Source organism: Pinus tabuliformis, chromosome 3_1, assembly GCF_031772625.1.
Source record: "Pinus tabuliformis cultivar Carrire ecotype Pingquan chromosome 3_1, CPIR1, whole genome shotgun sequence".
NCBI classification, from domain to species: domain Eukaryota; kingdom Viridiplantae; phylum Streptophyta; class Pinopsida; order Pinales; family Pinaceae; genus Pinus; species Pinus tabuliformis.
The window spans coordinates 352,650,435-352,666,872 of record NC_142301.1 but is presented as its reverse complement, the minus strand read 5'-3'; the positions used below and the strand labels follow the sequence as shown (position 1 = coordinate 352,666,872).

General features: G+C 40.6%; 1 pseudogene; it reads right to left on the bottom strand.

Annotated features, from left to right (window-relative positions):
• Positions 1 to 336: 336 nt before the first annotated feature.
• LOC149187173 (cell division control protein 48 homolog E-like) overlaps positions 337 to 16,438 on the bottom strand; it is a 39,787-nt pseudogene continuing 23,685 nt past the window's right edge.

Below are 16,438 nucleotides of genomic sequence, written 5' to 3'. Positions count from 1 at the left end.
TACATTGTCTACCACCGCTATTGCCTCTGTGATAGCAGTTACATGCTACTCCTTTACTTCTAGCGGAGATGAAGGCTGGGTCTTCAACTGTAATTTTGTAATCTGTAGGTTCAGCTCCAGCTGAACCCTATCCAACTCTGTCTGAGCATCACGCACTCCTGTAGAAAGCTTGCGAATATGCACCTTGACCAATTCTTCCTCAGGAATGGCCAACTCTGTGACCATTCTACATGCCTCCTCCATGACTTGAACTATGTGCTTGTTTCAGCTGGTTACCTCGGTCATGACGATGATGGAAAAGTCTCACTATATGGCCATCTGTTCATTACTAATCTTCTACTCATTGATCACCTGTAAAGTGCAGTTTTCGCAGGCCCTCAGCTCCACAAACAGTCCATCATGCAGTAGTTGCAGCACAACTAAATTCAACTCCACTCCCTTGAGGGCACTGACAGTGGGCTTGTCATCTTCGTTCTCTGTGGTCAGTGCTACATCCGGCAACACTATCATGCTGGAGACCTTCGCATGCAGCATCTCGGCAGCTTCTAAATTACTGTTAGGTCCCTATAATACTAGTGATTACCCCATTACTGTTGTAGTTGTATCCTTTATTAATATTTTTGTGCCCCTATTTTCCCCATATTATTATTATTGTGCCCCATAGAATCCCTGTATTGCTATTTTTGTGCCTTTATATTATTATTGTTAGGTCGACTGGGTTATATTGTGACTCCTTAGACTCCTATATATAGAAAGGAGGTCTTTTCATTTGAATCATCAAAGAATCATTCATTTGTGTAATGTAAAGGAGGTTTCTCCCTTTAAAAGGATGAACTCTAAGGCGTTGATCTATCTTTTTTATCTTTTGTGAGTTGGTTTCATAACATTTGGTATCAAAGCTTTGAATTCTAGGGTTTCGCTACTCCAAACAAGTCATCATGGTATTTTCCTTATAACTCTTTTTCTGCAACGTTTCAGACACTAAAAAAAAACCCATTTGGGTTGAAATCGTTTTGAACTGCAGGTCTGAATTTCAGATCTTTTCGCACTATATTTGCGGAGATATGATCTGAGGAAGTTGCCATTTCTGCGAACTCCTGAATTACATTCCAAATAGGTGACTTGGGGAAAATAGTCATAGAGTTTTCTTTGACCATCAGATTGAAATTTTGTAAGAAGTTATAGAAAGAGAATGGACTGTAGTTTCCTGTATATATTTTTCAGATCCTAAGGTTGAAACAGTGACATGTGGCACTTCGTACAAGTTCGCTCTTCTGAAAAGATCTATAATTAGGTCATCTTCGGAGATTGTGCATAATTCTACCTTGGAGAATCTAAATTCGATCAAACTGGTGGCATTGGAAAGAGGACACAGAGGGCTACTGTAGGGTACAATTTTAGAACTGGATGATATGAAATTACAAAGATACATCAGAGGCAATATCGAGCTCCTACAAAGTGAAAAAAGGTCTCTAGATTTTCTTAAATTTTTCCTTAAGCTTGGTTTGAAAAATTATTTTGAAAGAATTCAAAGGGCATAGTAGAGAATTATTATCTGTAACTGAAGCCTTGAGGAAATAAAATGCAAACACCTAGTAAGAAACCTGAAAGATTTAGCATGACTTATGAAGAATAGGAAGAAATGCAACATGATATATCAAAATTACGAGACCAAGTGCAACAAATTTCACTGGCACAAAAAGTAACAGAATCTAAGATGGATGGTTTAAAGAAAGATGTAGAAGCTAAGATGAATGATGTGGAAGCTAAGATGGACAATTTGAAGACAGATTTGAAGACAAATTTGACAAATTTTCTACAAGAAATACTTACTAATGGTGCAAGGGTAGTAAAGGAAACTCATGATGAGAACAAAAGAAATGTTAATCATGATTTCATAAAATCTAATGTTGGATCAAAGACCCACCATATTCCAAAAGTCGATATGAGGAATTTTTATGGCAAGGATCCCGCAACATGGATATTATAGATGGAGCAATTTTTCAATCTCAATAATGTGCAAAACACACAAAAGGTATGTATTGCAACTTTATATTTGGAACCAAATCAGTTTGTATGGTATCAATGGATTTGCTCCTGTAAACAAATTATCACTTGGGCAATTTTTACGGAAGAATTGACAGCACATTATGAGGATACAAAAAGAAACACTTTTTTAGCCGATTGATAAGTCTCAAGAAAAAGCGTTCAACAATGGAGCACTTTGAGGAGTTCCAAAAATTGAACATAAGGGTAAAAGATATTCTCGAGGAGCATAAGATTGATTTGTTCATAGGGACTTTAAAGGATAATATCCAACATGATGTTTGCCTTTGGGAACCTGATTCATTAGAGAAGGTATTCAAGTTAGCAAGAAAAATGGAAAGCAAAATTATGGAAACTAGGAAGCATACCACTCACAACTATAAAGATGGAAGTATTGTTACCCCTAACCTTCCACAACATATAAGGTTGACACCACAACAATTGGAAGAAAAAAGAGCAAAAGGGCTTTGTTACAGCTGTGATAGCAAATACACTAAAGGCCATAAGTGTGTTGAGAAGAAATTATTCTACATATATTGTGAATAGGAAGAAGAAAAGGAGAAAGAAAGGTCAAAAGAAGAGGATATACTCTAGGAACAAAGCCTAGATAAAGAAGAAATGAATTTGACTATATCTTGTAATGCATTAGCTGGAATTACCACTCCTCAAACCATCAAGATAGAATCACAAATCAAGAAGAAAAAGGTAATAGTGTTGGTTGATTCAGGGAGTAACCAAAATTTTATTCATTGTAAGATAGCAAAAGAATTGAATTGCTTCCTATATCCAACACCAGAGTGTCAAGTGATGCTTGCAAATGGAGGAATGATAAATTGTTCTAGAAAGTTCCATAATATCAAGCTATCCATGGGAGAATATGTATTAACTAGCCCAATGCTTTCCATTCCAATGGGAGATGCTGATGTTCTACTAGGAGTCCAATGGCTACAATCCTTGGGTACAATAGCTTTTAATTTTCAAGAACTTTTCATGAAATTTTCTGTGGAAGGAAAGGAAGTTGAATTAAGGGGTATTACATGGAAACCGAGAAACATAATCAGCTCTAACGCTATGACAAAGCTTCTAAAAAAGGAACAAAGACGTGTAATTGCACAATTATGTTCACTAGATGTTTCCACATCGAAATCATTTATTTCTCCAGATCTCCAAAATGTCTTGGACAATCATTCCAAGGTATTTGAGACTCCCAAAGGTCTCCCACCTATTCGTGATCATGATCATGCTATTCATCTGATTCTAGGAAGTGTTCCTCCAAACATCAAACCGCATAGATATCCCTATGCCCAAAAGAATGAAATTGAACATATGGTTGCAGAAATGCTAGAGGTGGGTATAATTCAACCTAGTTAAAGTTCCTTCTCTGCTCCAGTAGTATTGGTGCCCAAGAAGGATGGATCATGGCGCCTGCATCCGGATTATAGGGAGCTCAACAAGCTCAATATTAAAGATAAGTTTCCCATTCTTGTCATTGATGAATTACTGGAGGAATTGCATGGATTAATTTACTTCACCAAGTTGGATCTTCATTCAGGATATCATCAAATTAGAATGAAGAATGAAGACATTCTGAAAACAACATTTAGAAATCGTGAGGGTCATTATGATTTTTTGGTCATGCCTTTTGGCCTTACCAATACACCTTCTACATTTCAAGGTTTGATGAATTCCATTTTCAAACCATTCCTTACAAAATTTGTGTTAGTATTTTTTGATGATATACTAATCTACAACAAATCTTGGAAGGATCATGTTGAACATGTTGACAGGGTGCTATAGCTATTGGAGGAGAAACAATTATATGCAAAAAGGTCCAAATGTTTCTTTGGAGTACAAGAGGTGGAATATATGGGTCATATTGTATCTCATGAAGGAGTTAAGGTAGACCCTAGTAAAATTAAAGCCATTAAGGAATGGAAAATCCCCACATCCATAAAGCATCAGTGAGGATTTCTCGGGTTGACAGGGTATTATCACAAGTTTGTTAAGAATTATGGGAGAATAGCAACACTTATAACTACATTATTGAAGAAAGATGCATTTTCATGGACTCCAGAAGCAACAAAGGCTTTTGAACATCTTAAAGAGGCAATGTGCCAAGCAACAGTCTTAGCTACACCAAACTTCAAAAAAACCTTTATTGTGGAATGTGATACTTTAGGAAATGGAATTGATGCTATTTTAATGCAAGATGAAAGACCAATTTCTTTTGAAAGTCATCCAATCAAGGGAAAGTTTCTACACAAAGATATTTATGAGAAGGAAATGTTGGCAATATTACATGCAATTAAGAAATGGCAACCCTACCTAATGGGAAGACACCTTGAGGTAAAAACGGATCATGATAGCCTTAAATAATTTTTAGAAAAAAGATTATCCTCTGAAGAGAAAGAAAAGTGGGTCACAAAGATGTTGGGTTATGAATTTGAAATCATCTACAAAAAAGGGAAGAAAAATGTGGTGGCAGATGCACTCTCAAGAAAGGATGTGGATGTGGAAGCATTGTTGTGCGTCATTTCTATTATCCAACCAGATTGGATAAACGAAGCAAGGGAGGAATGGAAGAATGATGAAGAAGTGTGGGCACTTATTCAAAGTTACAACAAGATTCCACTATATCTGATACATTTAGCAGGCAAAATGATTCGTTATGGTACAAAGATCGCTTATACCTCTATAATAATTCCGAACTCAAACAAAAGATTCTTATGGAATTGCACACTTCTCCCTTAGGAGGGCACTTAGGATTTTTAAAGACTTAGCACAGGGTTAAGAAGGAATTTTTTTGGGATGGACTTAAATCAGATATTCAAAAGTTTGTGGCAAAATGTTTGTTTTTCCAATAAAATAAAGTTGAAACAATTAAGACCTCAGGTCTTTTACAACCTTTATCCATTCCAAGCCAATGTTGGGAGGAGGTTTCAATGGATTTTATCACAGGTTTACCCAAGTCTGAGGGAAAGAGTGCCATCATGGTGGTAGTTGACAAAATTACCAAGTATGCACAATTTCATTCATTATCACATCCATTTAAAGCCAGTACAGTTTCTACTGCATTTATGGAAACAATTCAAAAACTACATGGAAACCCAAAGATTATTGTAAGTGAAAGAGATTCCATTTTCACTGGAATTTTTTGGACAGAATTATTTTGTTGTCTGGGTACTCAGTTAGCTCATAGCTCATCTTATCATCCTCAATATGATGGGCAAACTGAGATAGTAAACACATGTTTGGAAGGATATCTTCGTTGCTTTGTATTTGATAAACAGACAAAATGGGTCAAATGGTTGCCTCTGGCTGAATGGTGGTATAAGACTTCCTTCCATATAGCAACAAAAATGACTCCATTTATGGAACTTTATGGATATCATCCACCATCCATCACATCATATTTAAGAGAAAATTCTAAGGTTCAAGCAGTGGAACATCATATCGAGCATCAACAACAAGTACTCAAACTCTTAAAGGATAACCTTGTGTTGGCGCAGAATAGAATGAAACATCAGGCAGATCAACATTGCAACGAAAGAAGTTTTGATGTAGGTGATTGGGTATTCCTATGGCTACAACCATATAAACAAATGTACCTCATGCAAGCTAAGAAGGATAATAAATTATCACCAAAGTATTATGATCCATAAAATGGGTTGCAAAACATTGGTACTATGGCATACAAATTGGAGCTTCCTGCAGCTTCTCGAGTGCACCCAGTTTTCCTTGCTTCATGATTAAAGAAGGTTATAGTCGACAAGCTCCCATCTCAAACAATATTTCCAGAATTTGAAGAGGAAGGAAAAATTATATTGGAACTGAAAGCAGTCACCAAAACATGAACTCGACAGCTATGAAATCGATCAATTTCAGAGCATCTCATCAAGTGGAAGAACTTATCCGCTAAAGACTCCACATGGGAGGATGAGAATTTTATATAGAAGCATCTAGAACTACTCAAGAGTTGAGGACAACACTTTTTCGAAGGAGAGGTGCATGTTAGGTCCCTATAATATTAGTGATTACCCCATTACTATTGTAGTTGTATCCCTCATTAATATTGTTTTTCCCCTATTGTCCCCATATTGTTATTACTGTGCCCCATAGAATCCCTCTATTATTATTTTTGTGCCTTTATATTATTATTTTTATGTCAGTTGGGTTATATTGTGACTCGTTAGACTCCTATATATAGAAAGGAGGCTTCGTCATTTGAATCATCAAAGAATCATTCATTTGTGTAATGTAAAGGAGGCTGCCCCCTCGAAGAGGCTGAATTCTAAGGCGTTGATCTATCTTTTCTATCTTTTTTTGAGCTAGTTTCATAACAAATACCCATATCGAGGCTGGTGGACACCGTGTCATCCTATGATGTGTGGGCTTGGAGCTCCTACAAACCTATCTGGAGGGCCCCCAATAGTAGTTGTTGTTGCCACTCGAATTGTTGTAGTGCCTCCGGGGTGACATCCTGAACCGTGTCTCCAATGTCATGCAAATCTCCCTCTTTGAGGGTGATTGGGTCCAACGATGCCTTACTGGCCTTGGATTTCTTCCTCAATGCTCCTTTCCCTTGCTCCCTTGGATGCCTGATGCGGGCCGATGTCGCCTGCGAGTCCACACCATGCTGCTCTATCTTCTCGTCCGTTTCTTCCTTTTTCTTAGGCAAAGGCAACCTTGCACCTTTGTCAAAGCCACGCTCTATTTCACCTATATTCTTTTCTATCTGCTAGGTGGCATCGATCTATGCGTGGGCCTTGTTAGTGGCCCCCTTCTTCCTCTTCTCGGCTAGCTACACAATATTGAGCTTGGCCTCCTCCTTTTTGCGTTGCGCGATGGACTTTCTTGCCCACACCGCCAAGTCTGAGGTAGTGCACCACTCTATCGACCACCGATCAAGTAATGCATTAGTTGCTTTATCTGTTGCCAAGTAAGGCAAGTCATACCATGTATGTGTAGGTTCCTTCCATGCCCTAATCGATACATAGTGAAAGTCAGCCTTGAACTCTACGTACCCCTATAGGTTGGAAGACACAGTAGGCGACAACTGCAGTTTCTGATTAATGGCCATGCTGATGTTCACTTCCACTAATATCTAGGAGATATTATTGTCCTTGATCCACTGAGCATCCTTGGTCACCCACAGTGAAGTGTACTTTGTTGCTTCTAGCAGGTCCCGCGAGACCAAGGGGAATTGATCATCTTCCAGTAGCTCTTGGGCTACCAGCATAATAGAGAGCAAGGGCCACGGATAGTGGAAGGTCTTCCTGAGCTCTTGTGCCTCGTGGTAGTTCTAAAGAAACTCACTGCAGAGACAGTGCACCCAATTGAACTGGACTCCTTCAACACATTGTGCTGCAAGAGCAACGACTAGTGCCAACACTTCATCTACGCGACACTTCCTCATAACCTTTCCTACCAAAATTTGCATAGCCTCACGTCTCCTTCACGAGCCTAAACTTCTCCTTCATGGCCTCCATGAGTACTTGCTTGCCTCCCTTTCTGCCAAACATCGTGGCCAGATTTTCCCATGCATAGGGCAACCATGTGATCCTCTGCATCAATCCGTCAGTGATGGGTATTGGCTTCTCCAGCCACAGACACCCATCATGCACCAAGAATAGTATCTGCTTGATTACCAATAATGTAATGGGGTTATAATTATAGTGCAACACCCATAGCAGGTTCATCAGACCTGCCTTGTCTACTCCCCTGATCCACTTCCACGGTTCCAATGCAATCATCCGGGTGGTTATGTCAATAGTGTGGGGCATTAGCTACTCTGTCGCTAGGTGCGAGAACTTCTCATGGTCAGCTAGGTATCAATCTTCCAATTTTAACAGAAGAACCTACCCCAAGTGCGGTCCTTCAAAGAAAATCTCGTCCAACAATAGAGGGGTTTGCAAGGGGACCTTTCTCTCATCAATGTCCTTTGGCACCTTGGTCTTGTCCTTGTGTGGAGGGACACACTCAGGCTACTTAGTGATAGGGTAAGCACCCTAGACTTCAACTTCCTCCACTTCTACCCCCATGTCCTCATCATCCATCAGGATGTCTTCAATTTCTTCCTCCTTTGACTCTCGGTTGATGGCTTTTCCCTTTTCCTGTGTGGTGGGCTTATCCTTCAGTGGGTTTCTTCTTGGTGAAATGTGCACTAGTAGCGTAGCCTACTTTCCCTTCTTATCCTTCATGCACTCCTTGGTTGGGGTCGGCTTTGGTCTAGGCATCCATGGTGATTTGGGAACTTCAGCTAATACTTTTGCAACCTCTGGAGCATCTCCCTCTGCCTCCCTAACAACCTTCGGCATATCTCCCTTGGTTGTCACTCCTTCGGCATCCATAGCTTGTACAGGTGTCAACATGATGTTATGCAATAAATCCTATGTCTCCTTTGGTAATGTCTCAAATACTAAGCTGGCTAGAAAAGCTTTGAAGTTTCCGTGGTTCATGTGTACCTGAGAGCTCAACAACTCAATTCTAAAAATGCCAAGTGTTTTTCACTGGGCCTCCACCTGTAATTTATAGAAAATTTTGAATTCAAATATGACCATTTCCCCCACATGCAATTCATTAATGCTGGATTGGTGGAATATTTCCAAGGATCTTACCCATAAAGTTCATCTTAAATGGTGGTTGCCCACTTTGTTTGGCCACATTCCTACTGTCAAATCATGAATAATGAATTTAACAGTCACTTTCTGGCTGACCTGCGTGATTTCTCCCTAGGTAGCGCAACTCTCCTCGTGCTATCACAAACCCTGTGACATTTCATCATCCCGCATAATCATCCATTTGCGTAGTTCCCCAACCCGAGCAGTGTAGCTTATAGTCCCGTGCCTCCCTTCAACTTCCTGGAGGACTAAGAATATGCTACCCTCATATAGTACTTGGCCAGATCACTCATGTATGGCTTCAATCAACTACCATTCACCCTTCTTGGGAAGGGATCTCCATTCAATTTAACCAACTGAACTACTCCATCATCGATAATCTCTCTAATGACATAGGGCCCTTCTAGTGCATTCTGAATTTCCCTAGAAATTTATCAAACTTACCATCATATAACAAAACTAGATCATTTACCTTCAAGGTGCACAACTGAATGTGTTGATCATGCCATGATTTTTTGTGCTTATTTTGGACTTTTTGGTGAAATCCAACAAGAAATACCTCTTCCTAAAGCTCATGCAGCTGTGTGAGCCTCTCTTCCAGTGCTCCGCAATCCATCATACCTGTAAGTGCTGTTATGCGCAGACTAGGCACATTGTATTCCATGGGCATTACTTCTTCAACATCATAGACAAGCCTAAAGGGTGTCTGTCTAGTCAGCTTTTTGCATGTTGTCTGATACGCCCATAAAACTATGGGTATGCGTAAGTCCCAATCACTTCACTAAGCATTGAAAACATTGGCCAACATATTATCCAACACCTTATTGAAGGCTTCCACCATCCCATTAGCCTATGGGTGATAAGGCATGATTTTCTGGTGATATACTTGAAATTCCTCCTTCAGCAGGCTGATCATTTCATTCAGAAAGTGCGCGCCTCGATCACTCATCAAAATCTTTGGAAACCCAAATTGCGTCAGTACATACTCAAAGAGGAACTTCACAGTGGTTGCACCTATGTAGTCATTTACAGGCTATGCCTCTGCCCATCCAGTCAAATACTTAGTCACGGTGATAAATTACCACGCTCCCGTCTTCTTCCCTTGTGGTTGAATAGGTCCCACAAAATCTATTGCCCATTTCTCAAAAGGTTGTAACATCATCTATGGGTTCAGAGGTAGCTCATCTCTCCATGATGCGCACTGCAAATAGCTACACATCAAGCAATCCCTCATCCAAATTAGTGGGCCCTTCTGCTGTTTCGATGTGTTAAAGATGGTCTGGTCCCATGTTCAGTTGTCTAGGCTTCACAGATACCCTCAATATCATAATCCTGGAACAATAACAACCACCTAAAGATTCTCCCCTCCAACAAAGGCTTGTTTATCAGGTATTTCAACGCAAAATGATTTGTATACATCTTAGAATGTCCATCCAACAAATGGTGTCTAAACTTCTGGAGCACATATACCATGGCTAACCCTTCGTGCTCGGCAGTGGAATATTTATTCTCAGCCTTGGATAACCTCCTCCCTTTGAATGGTATAGGATGGTCCAATTCTCGTCTACCAGCTTGTGTCAGTACTACCCCTAGTGCTCTACATGATGTGTCTACATGTACATAAAACTCCTTCTTCCAATCTAGGAAGACTAAAATCGGTGCAGTGACCATCTTTCCCTTCAATATGTCCAAGCTCTTTTGATAGTCCTCGTTCCAACAGAATGTGACATCCTTTTTCAACAACTTCTCCACAGGCATGGTGATTTGGGCATAGCCCTTGATAAACTTCTTGTAATACCACGAATGTCCTAAGGTTAAACACAGCTGTTTTACACTCCTCAATGCCTCCAATTTAGGTATCACTGTGATATTCCCAGGATCTACCATTAGTCCTTGTCTATAAACCACATGACCTAGCAGAGTCACAAAATGAACACAAAATAGGCATTTCTTTAGATTGAGCACAATTTGGTACCTTCGACAAGCATCTAGCATCGGGTGCAAACTTGCCACATGGAGTTTTATCAACCCAAACATAATCCAGTCATCAAAGTACGCCTCCAGAAACTTATGAATGAGTTCTTTGAATGCCGCAATGACTACACGCAAAAAAATCATAGCCGCATTCTTCAATCCAAAAGGCATTACAGTGTACTGAAAACATCCCCATTCAGTTGCGAAGGTCGTCTTGCTTCGATCCTAAGGAGAAATTTTGATTTGTTGGTACCCAAAGAACCCATCAGTGAAGCTTCCTAGCCACCTACATTATCCAATACCTCATCAGTGACGAAGTCAGGAAAGGATCATGTACGCAAATGTCATTCAACTTCCTAACATATACACATATCCATATTTCATCCTTCTACTTCTTTTCCTATACCACCATTGGGCTTACCCAATCATATTATTTTATGGGCTGAATGATGCCTACCATGAGCGTCTTGTCTAGCTCTAGCAAACCTTCTCCTTATACTTTGTATTGAGACAGTAAGGTCTTTGCTTAACCAGCTTCGCATCAGGTTTTAACGTGATCTTCATAACGCCCAGGTCTCCTATTATCGCATTTAGCTTCGTAAACTTAGTAGGGAACAAATCCTGGTATTCATGGAGAAATTCATTTACCTTATCTACCATTGCATCATCCTAGTAATCTCCAATCCTTTCAACTTTGGGCTCCGCGTGCATACCAATATTTACCTGTTTCGTTTTCAATGGCGTGTTATATCAGGATTCTCAATCTACAGTCCCTCGACCTCGTAGTGACCCTCGGTTTTAGGGATATTAATCTTTCATGGATCCTCGTCTTCTTCTTCAGCAGTCACGATATAACATTCCAGCGTGTGGCTCAGTTAAGTAGCCCAATCGGATTGGATCAGATCCAAAGGATCCTGCAGTATCCTAAAGATTGTTTCTTTAACTTCTTGTAGCGCTTCGTCAATATAGTCAAACCCATCTTCAAAGCTAAACGTCATTATGAATCATTCATGCAAAATATCCCATTCACCTGTACCATGGCAAGTACCAGTTCATCGAGATGACCTCCAAGGTGTGACAGAACAAGTGCACCCATTCAGATTGGGGCTTCGCTCCATAAGCCTTATCCCATTTTGCAAAGTGTGCATGCGGATCATCCATCACATCATATTTGCCTGTCATTTGTACCTTTGGCTTCCAAAGTGCATTCTCATTATCCTCCTACACTCTTGCCAATCATCAAAGCTACCCTTGTGCGTACCCCGCCATCTTGTGGGCATAGCATACAGTGTCCAGTCAAAAGCTTGGAAGCGCTACTTTTATGGTACCTCCTTCTCAAACACATCCAAAAATACATTTACATCATTTAGGCCATAGTAAGTGGGTAGATTTTTTACCTCTAACGATACATAGCGCAAGGACCGAGTCATCATGTTATAACTCAGCTTGGTTACTTCATGTAGCCAATTCTGCCAGTGCTCTAATTCTTCATCAGAGTTTGAGGTACAGGAACTCTCACAATCCCATGTAATTTGTCCATCTACTGTCGAATTCACCCAATCTTGGTCTCATGCTTTTATCTTATATATACAGTCCAAATCGTCATCTCTTTTGTAATCATAGACTAGTTTAGTATAGCACAACCCTTCAACAGTTTCCAGGGGTACTATTACGCGAAGCGATTTCTTTACAACTATCATTTTTCGTTTCTTTAGGTTGATTACCTCGTTCATGTCAGTAGCCCAAACAATGCTAAGGAGTGCAAGGTAGGGGCTACTGTCATCCAATGCCCTCGCACCCTCAATATCTATAGTTACTCCTTGCAACCATCCCATGGGGATGATCTTCTGTTGATTTTCCATCCTTAACTGAATTAGAGACCACTGCAGTGCAGGTCTCCCTATCTGCTCCCAAGTCTATGTAAAATTTTTGCATCTGACCCCAAATCCAAAATAGCTTGATCTATTTCATATTCTCCTATCTGCACGGTCAGTCTCATCTCATGCCTTGTTCTTTCTTTATGCTTACCAATCTTCTGTACCATGGCTAGTTAACCGGAGTGTATCTGGCGCATCTATTTATAAGCTCTTGTAAACCCTTCACAGCCTTGCTATCATGCAATAGCCTCATGCAGGTTTCTATAAAGGTCATAATCATAGAAGGGTCCATTTCTCGATCAAGCTTATCCTTGCTCCCTAAGGTAGAGGCCTCATCGAAGCTCTTCTTTGTTTCCATGAACATTTCATGTGTGTGCTCCAAATCAAATTCATCCTCCTTCGTTGAAGCCTTCTGAATCCATGCGTTGTCTTTGGGCTATTTCCCGTTATCATCACCCATTGTAATTCCACTTCAAAGAACTATATTCACATTTAGATCTTCCTCTCATGGCTCAACCCTCGTTATCTTCACGTTCTGAGTTGGCTATGGTAGTAGCACCCATTTGTCACGTATCCTTTCTATCAGCATAGGACAATCTTCTGTCTCATGATCAAATTGAGTACAATATTTGCACAACGGACCCATTGGGTTAGTGCCTTTATGGGCATAGTGTCTTGGTCCTCTATAGTTGTAACAAATTAGCTGTCCCTGAACTCTGCCAGGTCCTCCTCTGCCTTGGCCGTGTTTGCGCCCCTGAAAGCCTGTTCGCGCCATCTTAGCACTCTATAAAAATTTTGCATCTGACCCGAAATCCAAAATAACCTGATCCATTTCATATTCTCCTATATGCATGGTTAGTCTCATCTCATGCTTTGTTCTTGCTTTATGCTTACCAATCTTCCTTACCACGGGTAGTTGACCCGCAGTGTATCTGGTGCATCTATTTATAAGCTCCTGTAAACCCTTCACAGCCTTGCTATCACACAATAGCTTCATGCAGGTTTCTAGAAAGGTTGTAAGCATAGAAGGGTCCATTTCTTGATCAGGCTTATCCCTGCTCCCTGAGGTAGAGGCCTCATCGAAGCTCTTCTTTGCTTCCATGAACGTTTCTCATGTGTGCTCCAAATCAAATTCAGCCTCCTTCATCGAAGCTTTATGAACCCATGCATTGTCTTTCGGCTATTTCCCCTTATCATCACCCATTGCAATTCCACTTCAGAGAACTATATTCACATTCAGATCTTCCTCTTAAGGCTCAACCCTCGTCATCTGCACATTCTGAGTTGGTTGCGGTGGCAGCACCCATTTGTCACGTATCCTCGCTATCAGCATAGGACAATCTTCTATCTCATGATCAAATTGAGTAAAATATTTGCACAACGAACGCGTCAGGTTAGTGCGTTCATGGGCATAGTGTCCTGGTCCTCTATAGTTGTAACAGATTAGCTGTCCCTGAACTCTGCCAGGTCCTCCTCGCCTCGGCCTTGTTCGCGCCATTGGAAGCCTATTCGCGCCATCTTAGCACTCTGGTTAGGAGGTCGTGTTTCTGCCTGAACTCTATAGGTGGGTTTTTTCTCCATCATCAATTCGTAACTTTGGAAGTTGCGCTCATCATGCCCTACGAACCTGCAAAACTTGTAGAATAGTTGTTGCTGTGTTTGTACAAACTTCTGTAGCAAATGACAGTTATTCGTTGTATGTTTCCCTGCTACCTGACATATAGCACACCACACCGCAGGCCCCACGCTCAGTCCTACTGGGGCCTCCAGCCTCAAAGGCATCGCTCCTCCTCCTACAATATAGTTTGCAAATATCAAGCAATGGTCTTTGTCATGCCCTTGAACCTCACATTTCAGGCACAATATTTCTTCGTGCACCTCTGATCGAACTAATTTTTCCTACATCAAACTTTGTATTTCGAGGAAAATATTTTGCAACCTCGCATGGATCTGCTGAACCCCGAGATTCAGATCTTGCATCGGTGTTTCATTCATATTGGCTTCATAGATTTTACACTTCAATCTTGGATCCAATTCCCAAGGTGTCTCATCTATTTTCATTGCAATTTCCTTGAACCCCACAATCGACACTTCCTCGGATTTAGGCCTCCTCAACCCTTTATTCAGCACGGTCTAGATCTCTACCAATCTAGCGTTTGGGTTATCATTAGGATATTTGATGTACCAAGTTAGCACGTGATCCTGCAAAGCACTAACCAATGTTTCCTTCTTCATGTGGTCATCTGTGACTCCCTAAGCCTCCCATACAACTTTAATAATGAACCAAAATTGGTCCAGGTCCTCATTTCCTAAGCCCTTAGACAAAAACAGCTTCACTAAATTTTCCATGTTGAACTACAGTGTAGGTGGTAGTGGTATGGGTGAAGTTGCAGGTGATGGTGGTGAAGTTGGAGGGGGTGTAGGTGGAGGTGGAAATTGTGGGAATCCCTGTCTTCAACTACACTTCATGGAGAAGCCTGCACTAGTCCCTCTTCATCACCCAATGGAGGTGAAATTAGTGGGCTATATTCAGGACCCTTTCTTCCTTCATTTCTATAAGTATTTCCACTTCATGTAGCTCTAAACATCAAGGTAGCTGCATAACCCATTTTTCACACAATAACATCTTAATCTAGGTGTTTATGGACTTCAAGTACTTACCTCGCGGACCTTTGAAAAAGCACCGCTCTGCCTCGCTGTAACTAACTGAGGTATCGACTGGGAATTCAGTCACAAATACTTCTATGATGTGATCAAGACAATGATCAACAACATGGACAATCTTATCCTTAGAGGCTTCTAGTATCTGTACTAGCTCCAGTGTCCAGACAATAGGACCGTCAAGTCTCTGCCTTCCTTGGCTATCCACTAGCTTCGCGATCCACTCATATAACTCAACTAGAAAGGAACAAAAAAAGATCTTGTTGATTTCTCTATACACGTACTTGTCCAACCACTTTTGCTTTATCAAATTTGGTTTTTTTTTCTCTTGCGCTACGAATTCATGGACCTTCCTATCCAACTAGTCTTTGACCTCTTTCTTAGTTGGATTCCAGTGATACGATATCACACATATTTCATACCGATTACAGTCCCAGTAACGGAACCATTTTTTGGCTTTGTGTGGCCTGACCAAGGTTCAACGTTAGTTATCCAAACAAATCCCTACACTATTGGCCCTTTTGGCATTAGCCCGTGGAGCGCGGACCAAAGTCTCACCTGAAGCGGTATGGGGGGATGTTGGAACCAAATTTCCACACCCTGAGATGGTTGTGATGCTATTTTATACCCTCTATTCCTACTTTCACGCAAGTCACTAAGCTTTAGGGCTTTGTCAATCTACCCTTTTAGTCTACCCTTCAGTACCTCCATGAAGGTGTACGATTGACCTTCGTGTAACCTTAACCCATGACCCAGGTACTTTTGCACTGTTGTGACCATGTATTGTATAGGTTCCCAAGTTATCTTAAGTGTTTTACTTAACTTACTAAACAATCACAGTTAGCACCACGTAAACCGATATTCTTACTTGTGTTCAATTAACCAATATAATCACATATATTTGTGCATCACATAAACATTGTAAATTAAACCCAAAACAAAATATAACCAGATGCAGTAACAACAAATAAATACATAGAATTTGCATAATACTTATGTTTATTGATATCTGCAGCTCAATACATACTCTATCCACCCTATGCACACAGCTCTAAGGGTCTGCACACTCAGTTGTAGTGCCTCTACCGACGCTAAACCTAAAACACTTAGAATTCTCTACCAAGACTCCAAAACTGGTCTCCCAAATACCTATAGCTTACTTACTTAGCTCCTTTTTATAAAATCCCATGGTCCTTGGACAATGGATTGATCTTTACAGCTGATTTTTCACTTTACAGAATAAGGGCAGATGACCCTTTA